We start from the raw sequence: 17,689 nt of genomic DNA on the forward strand, positions 1-17,689 counted from the left end.
TCTGTCTTCTTCCGCTTATCCAGGGCCAGGTCACGGGAGCAGCAGCTTAAGCAGTGAAGCCCAGACCTCCCTCTCCCCGGCCACCTCCTCCAGCTTGTCCGAGGGAACACCAAGGCGTTCCCAGTCGATCATTGACCTGTGGCCTAGGGTGTCCTGGTGCCACGTGCACTTATGGACACCCTTATGTTCAACATAAGGGTGTTCGTTATGGACAAACTGTGGTTTGCACATAAGTCCAACCACAAAACACCACTTAGGTTCAGATCCAGGAGGCCGTTCCTCTCAATCACACCCCTCCAGGTCTCATTGCTGTTGCCCACATGAGCGTTGAAGTCTCCCAGCATTGTATTGTTATTTAATCAACATTCCCCCAAACAATTATGAATAAAATGTGCATATTTTTGCAAAATTTCAGAGACTTTTAACTTTATCCAAAGTGCTATTGCTGTTTTGCTTGGGCGGGAATTTTAAAGACGGTGGACACATGCTCACCGCTGAGAAAGGATCTGTATCGTTTGTTCTCATATGAAGGTAGATCCAAAGAGAACCAACATCTTCTGAGCATGTCTCTGACCATGTGTGGAAAGTTATCTGCCAGAAGTGAATCAAAAGTGCTTGTGGTAAAGGTAACTATTTTTGTTACCACATCAACAACATGGTTATTATTTAGCACTGACTCACACAACACCTCCAGTTTCAGTCCTGCAGTCATTTCATGTCTCTTTATCTTGCATCCACTTCAAAAGTCTGAAAATTTTCCCTGTCAGATTTGGACAGCCATTGGCTGCAATACCAGTTTGTCCATTTTCAACCTCCATGAGGTTACTATCGGAGTCTGTTTCACTGAGTGCATTGCTGCCAGCTTCTCTGTAATCTCAGACTCTTTCGTTACCACATGTACAAAGATGAGTAACTGAGGTGTGTGGTGAGCATCAGAGCTCTCATCTGGAGCCAAGGAGAAAACAGACTAAACTGTCTGCTGTTTTTTTAAGTTAAGCGCCACCAAACATTCTTTGATAAACTTGCAATTTTGTGGGAAATCACAAAACCGGTCTTGAAAGTTCCATCCCTGGATGTGTAAAGCTTGGTAAAAAGTCCTTGTTGCTTTTTTTCCAGCTTTGCTAGCAGAGGTTCAGATGTCTGTCCGCCCTCTGCATCAGTCAAGAGCTTGTATGTCGGTGTGTGCTTACTTTCATAATGGCGAATGCGATTGTAATCGTTATACACACAATCGGCTCTCCACAAACTAAGCATGCGGTTTTGCCTCTGATTTGAGTAAACGCATTCTTACAAGTCCAAGTCTTGTTAAAAAGTCCACATTCTGCATCGGTCTTTCTTTGTTTAGTGTGAGCTGGCATCTTTCGGCGCTGGCAAACTCACATCTCTCAAACATGAAGCTGCATTCACTTGTATGTAAATTTAAAAAATAATAGCCGGCAACTTTAAAACAAAAGCAATAAATTTGTATAATGATTTCCCACAAAATCACAAAAACCAGTAAACCATTTTCTTATGGGGGATCATTATGGAGTGTTTGGGGGCTAAAATGGGACAAACTGCATGATGTTTTCCATTTTTAAACCATGGGGTTGAATATGATGTCAACCCACCCTTTTCACCTATAACAGCTTCAGTCTGCATGCTAGGTGCTTGATTTCATAAACCAGAGACCATGGCATTAACTGAAAAACCTGAATTCAACAATTTGGATCAGTGAGTTAATACTTATATTTACTTTTAAATGCCAATTTCCCATTTACATCACGTGGGCTGGTAAGGGACTACCAGTGGGCTGGATGTGGCCTCCAGGCTGTACAATGCCCAGCACTGACACTGGTTACACTTACAAGACACTTTATTAACAACGCTTTGCTAACACTGTGTTGGGCCCACCTTTTCTTTTAAAGCTGCCTTAATACTACAGATTCAAGAAGGTGCTGGAAACATTTCTCTTGAGATTTTTGGCCAAATAGTTGCTGCAGATTTATTAGCTGCATACCGTGATATGAATCTTCTGCACCGCTACATCCCAAAGGTGCTCTATAGGATTGAGATCAAGTGACTGTGGAGACAATCTGACTAAGATGAACTCAGTGACAGGTTCAAGAAACAACTTTAAGATTATTTGATCTTTGTGACATGGTAGATTATCTTGCTGAAAGCAGTCATCTGAACATTAGGCTGTGGTCATAAAGAGAGGGACATGATCAGCAAGGCTGGATCAGAAATCAAGACTCATCAGACCAGACAATGTTTTTTAAGCCTTCTTTTGTCCAAATGTGGTGAGTCTGTTTGCACTGTAGCCTCAGTTTCCTGTTCAGGACTGACTGCTGTTGTGGCTTTCTGCTGCAGTTCATCTACGTCAGTGATTGAGGTGTGATTATTCGATTGACTGTTGCCTTCCTATCGGCTTGAAGTAGACAAGCCATTCTCTCCAGATTTCTGGTATCAACAAGGCATTTTCACTCACTCACTGGGTATTTTATTTTTCAGACTCTTCTCCGTGAACCCTAGAGTTGTTGGGGTTCAGATGCTGAAATACTCAGACCAGTCCATCTGGCTTTAACAACTTTTCCCAAGTTCAAACAACTTCACCTCAAAATTTCAATTCACTTCGGCAGGTTGTATTGGGCGTGTCTGCTCGCCTAAATACTAGAGTGTGAATTTTGTTTGATACGCTGCTGTCAAATTTTGCCTGAATAGCTGTTGTAATTATTTCTGTATGGCATAAAATGTGAACTAATCCTTTAAGGCAAGAGTTCTGCATACCAGAGAATTACTTTTAGGAAATACTAAAACAATATAAAATGTACTGTACAGGCCAACAGGGGGTAGCCTGATCATACAATATATAGGACTTTGTTCACAAAACTGAGCTCCCCATGCAATCTTCCCTCTTTTCCTGTTTTGGAAAAGAGGGAAATGGGATAAGAGTCGTGAAAGCTCTTATCCTATTTGTTCATGCAGTCACATATAAAAACAAACTGACAGTTTTTGCAAGGAGTGGTGTATGTTGGAGAATCCAGATTTCAATCTATAAGGTAACAGGCAGTTGTTGTCGTTATTTCTGTATTTATTTAGGCATTTCAAGCTCCTGACCTGGGTTCACAGGCCAGTAAACAAGGTTTCTTAAAGTTGTAACTTGAGTTTTTGCTATTAAAGCCTTCAAATGTTTGTACACAGCACGTCAGAGATAAAGAAGCTTATTTCCTGGTCGGGTCAGATTCAGAGCAGGAGGTGAGGGGCCTTCCTGCAGTATAACAAAGTTATCTGTGTGCTTTTGCCATGTCAACAGACTACATTTGTCTTAGACTGGGGACGTGAATACATGTTTTTGTGTCAAAAGCTGGGGAAGGGGTTTTGTGTCTGTATGATTTCAGTTTGTTTTAAAGAACAAGAACAAAAAAAGGATTAAAAAAGGTAATATTCCAGTTTCTGCTTGTCCCGTTCAGCCATTCAGAGCACAAACAACAGTTTCCACAGGAGTGATGTGACATTAAAATCCACATTACAGGTAGAAGAGGCTCGAACTGCTTGATTGTGCTCGTAATGGTTGCCAGCACTGAATTAGATGACACAGAGTTGCAATGGTGTTGCTGTTTGACCAAAAACCTTGTATTCATTGGAGGTGGTTAGTATATATACAAAGACTACACTCGGATAAACACATTTTAACCTTGTGATGCAAACCAGACGTAATATCTAACTAATAAACACTGATTTGTGGGTTTCAAGTGGTGGGTGTTTTAAACTTATTGTAGCAAGTAAACACCTCTGTGTCTGCAAACCAGAATCCCCAGTAAGGCGTAGGAAGAGGGCAGCGTGGGCTTCGTTTGGAGGACTTTACAAACAGATGAGTCACTGTTTTTCGGAGAGTTCAGAAACACATCTCTCTGTAGGCCACCACATCTGCTAATTATCTAAGCTACTTTAGACCACTAGAAGTTAAACAACCACTGATGCATACACTGCATTGAGTTGACATCTTAAATAAATGAATAACCTCCCCAAAAGTTTTAGGTCATCATATCCGGCAGCCGATTCTTCCTAAAAGCAGATTTGTCTTTTTTGTGTTTCTCTTTGCACAGGTGGTCATGTTTGGATGTGCATACTAAGTAGAGTAAATAATTAAAGCAGGGTAAAATGTCTTTCTTCCTTCTCTACTCTGTAGATAATTTATGATTGCCATAATTATTTGAAAGCCCAGTTTTAAAACCACAACAATGAAGCCAGGAAGATGTGGGCCCTTACCCAATGAGTGAAGCTGTCAGGTCAACAAGTTATCCTCTGACGTAGGTTATGGGGAGGCGGTGATAAAGGGTCACAGTACATTGTTACAGAGTAAAAACGGATGTGGCTAATTAACACAGACGCTAACCTACACCGGTTTTTCAGCTTCCCGGCAAATGCCCACTCTACTGATGTGCTATTCAATACATTGTAACTCTAATAACGCATAATTATCTATTATATTTCAGGTCATCTGAAAACATCAACCACATATTCTGTGATTTAGACGTCACTGGAGGATATTGCACTGAATGAACTGTTAGTCTTGAAAAATTTTAGTCTTATTATTTTTTGATTCTGTACCCTAAAGCACTAAAAAAAATTGTAATCTAATTTGCATGGTTATCTAACGCAGTATAATGTGTTAGATAACCATGCTTCTCTGCAAATGTAGCAGGACAGGAACAGACTCCTCAGTTTTGTCAAGAAGACCATTAAATCACTACTGTGCAAAAGTGTCAAGCCACCCCTCATTTATATACGTGCAAACATGCATGCAAATAACTTTAAGTTTATACAATTCTAAAAAGCTTTACAGTCAATATTTGGTTTGACCACCTTTATTCTTTCACAAAGCCCAAACTTTTTTGGGCATTTCTTTATGAAGTCTTCGGGAATAGTTTTCCAGCCTTCTTGAAGGACATCCAAAGCTCTTCTTTGGATGTTGGCTTGTTGGTGTTTTGATGATGCAGCAATGGTTCAATAATTTTGATGCCTGGGCTATGAGAGGAGGACAATCCATGACTGACAGTGCTCAATTGTGTGTTTTTCTATCTAGATATGCTTTTACCACATTGGGAGTGTGTTTGGGGTTAATGTCATGCTGAGAAATGAAGCTGTTGCCAATTACACACTTCCCAGGTGATATTGCATGGTAGATCAAAGTCTGATGGTACTTTTCTGTGTTCATAATTATTGACGCAAAAACACAGTATACAAATACAGTTATCTTTGGTATTTTTCATAGATTAAACAAAGAAAATAGGAACAAATTATGTGTTTTCAGGCCCCAAAGTACCTAATGATAAAAGGTGTGTGTGTTATTTGTGGGCACAAAACTGGTTCATCTCTTGTGTTTGGTTGTTTTTGACTTTTTTATTGAATTATTCGGCTCAAGACTTTTGCACGTACTGTATGAGAACAACAATATTATTTTGCATACTGAAACTGCATAATGAAAGGTAGAAAATGCAGCACATGCAATACCTTTAATTGTACACAGATTACAATCCCAATTGGGATGCTGTGTAAAATGCAAATTCAGTTCAATTCAATTTTAATTACAGTATAAGAAGACAAATCACAATCGAGGTACTTTATATTATAAGGTAAAGACCCTACAAATAAAAACAGAATAACAGTAATTTGCAAATTTATGAAACACATATTTTATTCATAACAGGTCAGTAACATAACTGGGTACCAAAAAACACATTTTTTCTCAGAAGCAAAGATGAGCAGTGGTTCACCTTCTTGCAAACGAAGCAAAACAAAAAAATCTGCAAACTGGGACAAAATTATCATCCTCAGCATAAAATTGCACAGGCTTTGAATATCTCATCATCTAAAGTACATAATATCAAAAATTTCAATGAATGTGGAGACAAGAGACAAGACAGAAAATCAATACTGGATGGTTGTTCCAGCAGCACTGCATGAAAAACAGGCATGATTCTGCCATGGAAATCACTGCATGGATTCGGGAACACTGCATGAAATCACGCTCTGTGGACACAGTTCCCTGTGCCTTCCACAAATGCTGGTTCAAGCTGAAGAAGCCATACATGAACACTGATGCAGAAAGTAACTGTCTTCTTTCAAATTCATTTTAAATGAACTGAGGACAACTGGAAAACGGTTATATGTTCAAATGTATAAAAATCTGAAATTCGTTACTCGCCTGCCTGCAGTCCAGATCATCACTAGGTGAGAACATTTGGTCCATTAAATTCAAAATGAGCCAAGTTTATTTGGAAGTGGGGTTTGTACATTATGGTCTTTTAAATCTAAATTCAAAGTGGCTGCACACTTGTTAAATTAAATGTGTTCATAATCATGTATTTTCAGAATTATAAAAATACATACATCATATATGAGCTGTTCTTTTATAGAAAACGCTGTAACAATTCATTGTTTACTTAAGTGGAATGAGTTGAGGTAATACATTTATGCACCACCAGGTGGCAATATGTGACAGATTTGTCTTCCTCATGACTCAGCTTTAGCCTTTTCCATTTCCTCTGTGCCCCAAACACCATCCTTCAGGCTTCAACAGTGAGTGTGAGCACTGACTATGTGTTGTGTTGATATTTTAGCATGAATCATGTAAAACTCCAGCATGTGCAATGACACAGCTTTGTTTGGAAGTGCAGTATTTATTCCCACATGCTGCTCACTAAACAGTTAGCAGCTGCAGAGCAAGTTCTATAGCATCAATAAATTTTTTGTAGTACTCGGCCATTTCAAACGTTTATATTATTCACCAGTAACACAAACAAGCTGCTTTCTTTCCTGTAGTATTTTGCAATTTCCATGAAATCCTGTAATACTGATTGCGCACGTTAATAATTGTAAAATAGTATGACATGAAGTGGCTACAAATGCAAGCAAACAGGCAACTAAATTTAACTCTATCAACGGCTTTTGCTTGCTAGAATAGCCCAAATGTAACTGTTGTTGCAAGACTGTTGCAACCATTATTTTAGTGCCGTCAGATGCTCTTTTAGGAAGATATGAAGGAAATCTTAACATACTCACTGGGAGATTATTATGTTTTATAAATGCCATAAACATACTGTAATCCTTTAGCACATCTATTATGTCCCACTTAATGAGGTCATTTGTTCAGGGATGTTATTGCACATTACATGCAACATGGAAAAGTGTGTTTTAAAAAAACAGGTTTTTTTACTGGGACATTCAAAGGCCTATTAGGCTCAAGCAGTTCTGTTTTTTGGTACTGAAGTGTTCGATGTTTTATTTTTAGGTACAAAACTGAGTCAGTGGTGCTGTAACATAACAACACGTGTTTGTCTACCCAAGATTTGAGCATGGTTATTACTAAATATTGCTCTGTGTCATAGCTCTCAGCGCTCAGCCTTCTAAATCCAGGACTTTTTTTCTTTTTAAAAGATGTATTAACAAATTCGTCTTACTGAAATATTGACTTTGGCTCATTTTTTTCTACCTCGAATTTGTCTGCACAAAGCACAAATGCAAAATGGGTTTATGTGCAAAAAGGGAAATGCTTCTGGAAATATTAATTTGTGTAAATTTAAATGAACCCTTTCAGTCTCTGAGGAGGATTTTGATTATATTAAGGGGACATTAGCAGCAGTTGGTACATACAGGTGCAGCGGGGTCTTTGAAAATGAAAGAATACTCTGTTTTACATCGCTGTCTGTGCCTGAGATGCGACACTTTAGCTCAGTACAGATTATTAAAAATGTAAGGCATAGTTGAAAATTACCTTAAGTGGTCAGAAATAGCATGATTACGATCACAGACTTTGCTAATGGCTGTCCTTACCTTATCATTATTGCTTATATTAGTTCAGTCAGCATCAAACAATTTGTGAAAATTGGCATTTCATTCACAATTAAGTGGACTGTACCAGATGGTAGAAACTGAGACTGACAGACTGAGAGATTTTTCATTAAATCAGCCCTTAAAGCACCCACTGACACTACTTTAATGCAGCCATCATGGGCTGGTACACGGACTTCTCCAGTTTGTTGGGTATCTGTTATATATTTTCAGGTGATGGTGTGGTTGGGAATTTGAGGCATGCATTAACTGAGAGTATTAGCAGAGCTCCATCTCTGGACCCATGCTGAGCTCCACAGCAGCACACCACAGAGTTCATCTTTAACTGTCTGATTTGATTTAACTTAAAACATCATGTATGAATGCAGTCTAATCTAACAGAGAGAAGTGCTTTAAATCTGTCCTACTACACTGTTTATCAGTGCACAGTCAGTGTAAGAGGTTGCAAATGTTGAATAAATCCGGTAGTAAAAGCTTGGCAGTTCAGCGTGTGCTCTCTTCATTTTTGCAAATGCTGGAACACTGAGTAGTGAGAGCTCACTTCAAGGCGGAGTAACAGTGAGTGGGCACTGCAATTTCCTCTCTTTCTGTAGTCAGACGCAGTTGTGGAGGTGTTTGTATATATCCATAACCTGCGTCATACTGTGTACTCACATGCTTTAATATGAGATTACTTCTTTCAAAGTCTTCTTTTAAATAGCAGTTATGGAAATGCCCATATTTGTAAGAATGATGGGCATTAAACGCTTGAGAGAATTTCCAATCTGAAAAAACACGAAGTGGAGAAGAGAAAACGAGGTATTGGATCCAGCAGTAGACTCGTGTAATGTCTGTTTTCTTATATTTATGCTCCCCATGAAAGTATTTCTTCAGCTATAACTGTGAACATTACTAAGCGCCAGTTCTCACCAGTGGATAAGGTTTTTAGCGTGAGCAGGATGTCGGGCTCTAAACGATCCTTTAATTTGAGTATTGTGCAGAATATGCAAAGTGATGAGCAACGTACCAAATGTGAAGGATAGAGGAAACAGCTGTGTTGTCATGGATAAGAGCATCCTCATGATGAGACATGTGAGTGATTCTGTCTCCATGGCAACCCAAGATTCAACCACTAGAACAGTTTGTGAAAGGAGGAGAACAGAAGATGCTGAGGCTGAAAACTTGGGACATTTTTGAACTTTTTTTCTTTTCCTTTCTTTGAGTATAATTTCATTCAGATATCACACATACAACTCCCACTCCTAACAGAGACATTTTTACAGTTTCTTTATTACAATGGTCTGCTGTCGCGCTTAGCCACCTACTCGATCGTTCCCAAATGATTGTAGAAAAAGAGACTAATTAGACAATTGTGTCTTTTGCCTTAAGGACACGGCTGGCTTTTCGATTAAGGGAACAAGTGAAATGGTTTGAACTACTACTCTTTGACTAATTTTCATGTCTATGAAAGCCATATACAACCCAGAAAATACCAAATACTTTTGAAGGGGGAACAAGCCTTTAGAAATTTGAGAGCTGCTGCTTTAGATTACTTTAATTCTCAAAGTAATATTAATCACTTCTTTTCTAACAAGAAAGGAGAAAATTACTGTGTGAATGGGAAAAAGGTTTCTTTTGATAACTCCACAAAGAAGCTGTGCACTTATAATTAACTATTTGGGCTGTTTCTGAATCTTTCATTTTTGGTTGTACAGAGTATAACTTTTCTTTTTGTTATATTTTGCTTGCGATAGTTTCTTTATCCAAGAAGACACACATGCATGCACATCCTAAGATGATGTTATTGTTTAGTACAGAAAAGATTTGTTGACTATGATAGCAACATTTCCATAACAGTATTTGTACTTTATGTTCATGCTTAACATAATATTCCATCATTTGTTCCCATTTCTTTTGCAAAATCTAACTATGTCTTTGTGTTTGTATATGGTGTGCACTGCGTCCTTAAAAAATGTGAGGGAACTGGACAAGTGAAGTGAAGCATAAGAAGTGGCAGAGCTATCTATATAGACCTGACATAGGAACTGAGACGTCTGGCACAGCTGATCTATCTACTGTTCACCAAAACCTCATTAGAAATGGTCTCAGCTGTCATTGCTGTCAAAAAGGCATTCTCAAGGAAGGAAAACAGGGAGAAAATACTGAGGCATGCCAAATTACACAAGAACTGGAGTAAAAATCAGTGGCAACAGGAGTGTTGAGTACAAATTTGAATTTTTTTGATGATCAATATTTGAAATTGTTGGTTCAAATCGTTGTCAGTATGTATGGAGGACGTCAGGAGAGAGGTACAAAAGTGAGAGTCTACAGCAACCTGTAAAACCCAGCGGGAGCTCTGTCATGGTTTGGGGTCATAATCTAGCCAGTGGTGTGGGGGTTCTTGTCAAAATTGCTGCAGAAAAGCACCATCAGATTCTGATCCACCATGCAATACCATCTGATTCCCAGTGGCTTCATTTTTTTAAGATGACAATGATCAAAGTAGAGTTTTAGATGTCCTTTGAGAAGCCTGGGGAACTATTTCTAAAAAATTAATGTTTTAAAGAGTTCAGGTTGTGTTAAAGAATAAAAGTGGTCATAGCAAACATTGACTTTTTTGTGTATACTGTGTTTCTATGTATTTCTATACACGTCAGTAAATTGCTACACCTATTTCCCATTTTCCTACAAAATATAAAAATATTAGTGGCGTTTCAATACTTTTGCACAGTACTATATGCAAGTTAAATTTGGAAGAGAACATTATGACCTAAATTTAGGTCAACAATTAGTTCTGAGTGACTATATCTTTTGATGTCCAGCCATCTGGCCCTGGTTCTCTATTAAGTTGTGATTAAAGGATGAAAGCCAAGCTGTGGGAGGACTTTTTCTTAAAAATAAACTTAGAAGATTGTCATTATCACTCACTAAAAGTAAGACTGTCTTCTGATGTTGTCAGTTATACTGATAGGAATCACCTGTGGTGCCTAATTAAATTGAAAAACTAATGAATTTGACTTGGAAGGAAGTAGAAATAATTGTTGCTATCTTCAAACAGAAGCCCGTCATTTAAAGAGCGCTCAGCTGTATCCAGAGTTGTGTGTCTTTATGTAAAAGCCATCTGCAAAGTGTGATAAGAGGATAATATATATATCTACTACTATTTCCTCACCTGAAAATTTTTATCCCATGGGTTCTCAGCCAAGGCAGACAGTGTTCCTGCCTTTTGTGCTGCTTCACAAAGAAATCTGATGGGTGACGAAAAAGCAGTGCAGATATCTGATTGTTAAATATCTCTATTCACTTGTCAGACTTTTGACACTGCTCTAAATTTGGTAAAAGAGGAAGAAAAGAGCCAAAAGAAATGGTTAAAAAAGGAACTTAGTGAGAAGAAATGATAAGGGATTTCTTTTTTGAAACACTGGCTCCCAGGAGAGTAGCTCTAAAATACACGAGTTTAGAGTGTCCCCAAACTTTAACAACTGAGAAATTCTATCAAAGTGCCCATCAAAGAATATATTTTGCTGTACAATTCTGTTTTTCATAACTGGCGAGCGTTAGCTCATTGATACCTCTGAAGAATGGAGTCTTTGAAGTTACACGTACGTGTTCAAAATGTGTGAATCCTGCTTTTATCACACCTCTATTTTCAGGGGCTTTATTGGGAGACCGTAGGTGGTTAAATTGGAAAAGGAATAAAGGCTGGAACTCCCTGGTGGAGTAGCATTTAGTGTTACATTACATAATAGTTCAGTTTTCTAAGCTGTACACCAGCTTGTACCGTGTATCGCCTCCATCTCTTCCTCTGTACAGCCCTAGTAATGAACCGCTGGAAATAAAGATATCTAATGATGCTCCAAATTCAGCATTCAAGTGCATCAGCTTGTTTGCTGTTGCTATTAATATCAGTCTTTTGACAACAGTCACAGAAGAGTGTCAAAGCCGGTTTGTCATCCACAAAAGACACAAAACAGGCACAAAGGAGATCGTTATATCCCAACGACACTAAATATAGTGCCTGTGAAACATCCTGCAAACAAAGACGTACGTGGCTGTAAACTTCCACCTTCCTTGCTATTCTGATCAGTTTTGAAACGTGAGAATGCTCATGACAAAAGTCTTTTTGGCAGATAGCCTGGATTCTCGGACGCTCAGCGGCAGTAAACGGAAATTTTTAGCAAGTGTGTGGGACCAGTTTCATTATTTTGGTCTTAGTTTGACTGCTGAGCAGCTTAACTGTAATGTGCTGTAATGTTGAACATAATGTAATTTAAAAGCATGAAGGTTTGGACTAGCCGTGTTTTAATGATACCTTAGTAATATAAAAAAATTACATTTACACTTAATTTTATTTTTTTAAACATTTGTGGTGTTTTTATTTTTTCCCCCTAAAAATATCTCTAACTGAAGATTTGTCAAGTCTGAGGTGGAAAATGGTCCCAGTCTGTGTTTATGTTGTACAAACCATGGAAACAGACATCTTTGAATTCTCTTCAAAGGTTATTAGACGATAGGTGTTCCAACACGTGGTTATGCAGCAGTGAAGGGACGTGCTCCGTTCACCTCTCTGCTTTCTGATTCACAAGCACCTCACCCCCTAACCTGGGTGGTGGCTGACTTTCACAGCATTGTTCCAAGCCTCCCATTCTCCGCCATTTTGTTTCCTGTGCAGGTCAGGAAGTCCTGCTTGCAGCTGTTCCCAGCATTGCGAACTAAAGAGCTTTGCAGGCAAAAACACACACACTAAAACACAACAGTAAACACACATCCCCTTCCTTTGTGCTTCCCCTCAGCCTGTGCTCAGGATGCCCTTCTCAGATGTGAAGATGACCCCCAGGAATGATGGGATGAGGCCAAACGCATGTATGCTTTTCTTTTGAGGACAGCATCGCTTCTTGTACGTAAGCGCTACGTGTGCAAAAGCTTGTAAAAATATTGCAACATACAGGTACTTCTGAACTAGCTCCAACACTAGGAATATTAGCAGTTAGAGTAATGTAACGGTGAGTATAAAACAAAGCGCATTATGTTGTAGGATCTTTCCAGGAATCTCTCATTTATCTCGGAATGTGTTCTCAGAATCATTACTTTTGTATTTAGTATTTCTCGCAGCGTGAAAATGTAAATGAAACCGTGATCCTTCTCAATAACACAGAATGAGGGCAATTTTACAACCGTGGGAAAACATCTAATGACCTTGTTCTTACTGAGAAGCTGATGCCCTCAAGTCTTCATGCTGAAAAGGTTCCTGGAGAATGGATGTTGATATTAGCTTGGCATCAACAACTACATCGTACAATTGTTCAGACACATCATTTGCACTGACTCTGATAACCCTTTTTGTCTTCCAGTCTTTAACCATACAGTTTGCAAGCACTCACATTCTTTCAGCACATAAAGATCACATAGACTATTTGATGCTGATGAGCAGCCTTCACAAGCATAAATGCATGTTTTTGGCTTTTTAGGTAAAAGTACCAAATACAGACACAGAATTCTTGATTCTGCAGCCGGCTGCCAATCTGTTATTTATTGTAACATAAGAGCAAAAATCAGCTGGAAATGTGCAGCATTGTTCATTTAGCACCAGTAGAGTTAAATTCATCACTTTGAAAGTTTGGTCCACACCATATAGAGTTAAAACTACACATCTAAAAATGTGTCAGATACTTTACACCATGACAGCTGCAGAGACTTCCTTAATAACTGAAATGTAACACTTCTTAACACGGGTCAAGATTGACGTTATGCAAGATGAGCGTGTTTTAGCAAACATTAACACCGTCATCATTTATTTTTAACGCTAACCACGACTCTGCCATATTAAAATTAAGGAGCTGGAAATGTGACTTATTGAAGTCTTATTTTTAAGTCTTGTAGCACTGATTGACATTTCAAACACTATAAGGTCAACTACCACGCACAGTAGAATATTACTGCAAAAAAGTTTGTACTTCAAGCAAAATTGCATGAAACAGAGCTGGGAGAATGTCCATCCATCCATTTTCTTAACCACACATCAAATTTATGGCTGCAGGAGGGGTGGAGCCTATCAAGTGTCACTGGACGAAAAGCTGGGTACACCCTGGAAACACATGCTGTGCTGCGAAAGTAGCTTACTGCTTTTATACCATTAATGCCCCTTCACTCATGGTAGAAAATAAATTCTTCATGAATGGCAACTGTAAGCTATGAGGAACTCTGTAGAGGTGTGAAGACCAGTAACACAAATGTACTACACAACTATAGTGCTGTAGAATAGCCTCATTACATACTGGTCCAGAGACACATTGTCTCAAAGAATGCTCAAAGTAACACTAATGAGATCCTGTGAAATCAGCACTGTATTTTGTTATTCACAGAGTACGACACTGCACTCTGTATATCAACACCGGCTTTTAAAGAAAATCCTCCCTTAAAGTTAAATTGGAGTAAATAGCTCTCCAACACTAAAAAACCCCACTTAAATTCTTTATTTATCCATTGCCTAGTTGCATCAGTTCCCATGACAGAGTTAATATTTGCATTGATATCGGTCCTCGCTGGCCCACTTTTCCCAGGGTCACAGGGGACTTGAGCTTATCAGCACATTTATAGGGTGGGAGGCAGGAAAATACCCTGGACATCTTGTTAATCCATCAGGCTTTACATCCTCTCCTATACCTGAGGGAAAATTTAGGCTGCAGTCCGTTTGAGTGGGAGGAGAAATAAAGGTTTGGAGGGAACCCATTAAAAAAAGATAGATGCATGAGACTTTACATAATTTTAAAGGTCCCATTGCAAAATGTAAGTAGGAGGTTTGATGTTAATTAACACTGGCATTATTCTGTCCTTGAGTAGTATGCATGATTACTCACGGTATAAGAAAAACGCTGCATAAAAGACATTTGAAACTGAATGAACATTTTTTTCTCTATGGTTGCAATATGACATATGATGTGTAGCATATTTAAAGAAAAAAAATCAGTGTAACTATATGTAAAAGTTCATCAGTGGAAATTTTTATTATAACGTTTATTTCACTTCCTGATTCTCATCTGCCCACATTGGTGTTTTCAAAAAGTGACAAATTACAACGGGGCCATTAGAGACGAGCACTCAGGACTAACAAAAACAAGAATGCAGACAAATACTTCATCTGTGGCTTTTCCTTTGCAAAGAACACAAAGGCTGAGTACATTTGAGTACAAGTACACAATTAACCAGCCATCACTGGCAGTATTAGGTGATGAGCAACAATGGTGACTAATGAAATCAAATTACTCTTCAAGTGTTGTTCATATTTCTCTTTTGCATCTAAGTAAGTGTGTACTGCAAGGTATTATTCAAGCACGTCCTTCATAAAAGAAAGCTGCTGTGTTTAAAATACTTGCTGACTTCAAGAAAAATGAAAATGGATCCCTCACATTCCAATAATTAATTGGACTTCCTCTCCATATCCTTTGTTTTACCCTCTGGAGAAACTTGCTTCCTCTTCAGCACCATCCATGTGTTTCCTTTATAGGAGGATGCCACTCACACCTCTTCCACTCTGAGGGTTCCACCCTTTCCTCACTTAAGACCCTTGACCCAGTGAGCCTGGATTGGGTGTCAAGTATTAAGTAATGCATTGTTTCATACATTAAATCCTGATCACATCTGTGTTAATTATGGGTGTGTGCCTGTGCATTTTTTGAGTGAATGGGAAATATGTGTGCTTTGTGTGCAAGGGGCTGTTTAAACAATCTGGGAAAGTCATAAGTAGTTCAAGAAAAATCAAAAGAAAATCCAATTTGAGACATTTTATATGAAGTTCTTCTGTAAGCTTGTGCAACATAGCCTGGATTTTATAATGTAACACTAAGCCGTAGCACTCCAGGGATCAGGATATGTTGTTTAAGGAATTAAATCTCTGCATTGGTATGTGATTCAACTTGGAAAGCAATAACTGGTTTATTGACACACTAGAAGAACAACATAACTTCATATTGCAGACAATTCATGCGAAGCATATTTCAGTGGAAATGAGGACAATGTGGGGGAGCTTTCTTTTTCAGAGATGGCTGGATGAGGCTTGCAGTTGCAATAACAGCAGTCGAGCACAAGGGGCACCATCTGCCCACACAGGGCATCTATATCCGTGGATTTACTTGTGACTCACTGAAAATAAAAAGAAGGAAAGGCTTTCTGACTAAAGGGAAAGAGGAGGAGTGAAAAGTGAAAACAGGCAAAGAGAGGAGAGGATAATATGCTCGAGACCAAGGAAGGTTAGTGAGTCATCACTGGGATTCCATGAGTGCGCAGGTTGGTGAAGCCTCCCTCATATCAGTGTCAGAGGAAGACTCTCCCAAAGGGCAAATATGCGAGAACTAGTGAGCTTCCTCCTGCAGGGGAGCGCTCACCTCAACTTCAAAGTTCGGCCATCTGAAGATGAAAAGGTGTGAATAAAGTTGGGATCACTCAGATCAAGCAGTATCGGAATCCCTGGATGCTGTAAAACACCTGAAGCCCACTGCCAGCCCACTTCCTGTTCAGAGTAATTAAAGATTAATGCTGGGTGCTTTCAACTCACTTAAAAGGCATTTGAGTCCTTCAAGTCCTGCCTTCAAGAAAATTAATGCATGCCCACATTTCCCCAATTTGTCAAAGGCTACTCGTCTACATTTCTGGCATATTTAAAATGTTGCTTCATAGCCTCTGAAAGGCTTATGCTGATTTTTCACACGTGTGTAGGAATGTCCCTGTGAATGTGCCCTGGCTTGCAAAACTGCCACATGTGTGAATACGTAGTTTTCACCCACCTGTGCGTGGTTATGTAGTAAGCCGGAATTCATGTCATTAGCACTTTCAGCAATCTCAACTTGCAAACAGAATTTTTGATGTGAACATCCAGCAGGACACAGCAACAGAAGAGTAAATCCTGTGATGCATGTTATATGAAATACATGAAAATACCTCTAAAATGTGGCAAACAGAGTTAAATTCTACTCTAGTTAAATAACCTTTGTGCCCGTTGAATTAATTTCAGTAGGTGAGGCATGCCTTAGCATGGCATGAAAAGTATGTCATTCAAGTGGCACAGTTACAACTAGTGGTATGACATATTTAAGGTAACAATATATTCAAAGCCCTGTTATAAGAGGAAGTATTGTTCAAAAACTTTATTAGAAATGACTCCATGCTCTACATGTAGTTCAACTACTGTGTGAAAAAAGTACCATTTGGTTTCCTGTTCGAAAATAAAACTATGCATTCTATTTTTAGTTACAAGGAAACAAAAAGACACAAAGCTTATCATGACGTATAGACTGTAGATAAAAGATGGACCGACCGACATCGTGATGCATTTTTCAGCCTCAGTGTTAGCATTTAGCCCATTGCTATGTTGGGGTTCATTTTTTTAGACAGAAGTTGCAATATTTGGACAAGAAAGGTGGAGAATTATCAGCTAACATTAGCAAGCTTCATCCATAGACTTAATAGATGCTACCCACACACACATGCGCATATACCCATTCATTAATAGCAAGTTTGAAAATAACGTACTTTAATTTTCAATTCCAGAAGGCCCAAACTGTATTTTGTACCTGGCTGTATGCAGCTTTTTAATGCTGCTTAATAAGGCAATTTAACATGGGAGTCACTGGGGACTAACTTACTTTTGGAGTCAGACTGAGCTGGACACTGCAGTTTGGGTCCAGAGTTTGCTGCTTAGCAATACTGTACTGACTATTTAATCTGATAGGAAATTGTTCAAATGGAACCACCAGAGCTATTTCAAGCACAGCACCACAATTATCATTAGAAGTTGAAGTAGGATTTAAAGAGGGTACCGCTAAGAGATGGGCTTCTGTACAGGAAGTAGTGAAGCACTGGAAGTCAGCTGGATTTGTAT

General features: G+C 38.8%; 1 long non-coding RNA gene across 1 annotated transcript; it reads left to right on the top strand.

The window, feature by feature from the left end:
• Positions 1–6,486: 6,486 nt before the first annotated feature.
• LOC109204539 (uncharacterized) lies at positions 6,487–15,447 on the top strand. Its single transcript, XR_002064033.2, has 3 exons — positions 6,487–6,564; positions 12,609–12,712; positions 15,320–15,447. It is a non-coding gene; the product is annotated as an uncharacterized LOC109204539 (long non-coding RNA).
• The last annotated feature ends 2,242 nt before the right edge of the window (positions 15,448–17,689 follow it).

The sequence above is a fragment of the Oreochromis niloticus genome, linkage group LG12 (genome assembly GCF_001858045.2).
Source record: "Oreochromis niloticus isolate F11D_XX linkage group LG12, O_niloticus_UMD_NMBU, whole genome shotgun sequence".
In the NCBI taxonomy this organism is placed as follows: domain Eukaryota; kingdom Metazoa; phylum Chordata; class Actinopteri; order Cichliformes; family Cichlidae; genus Oreochromis; species Oreochromis niloticus.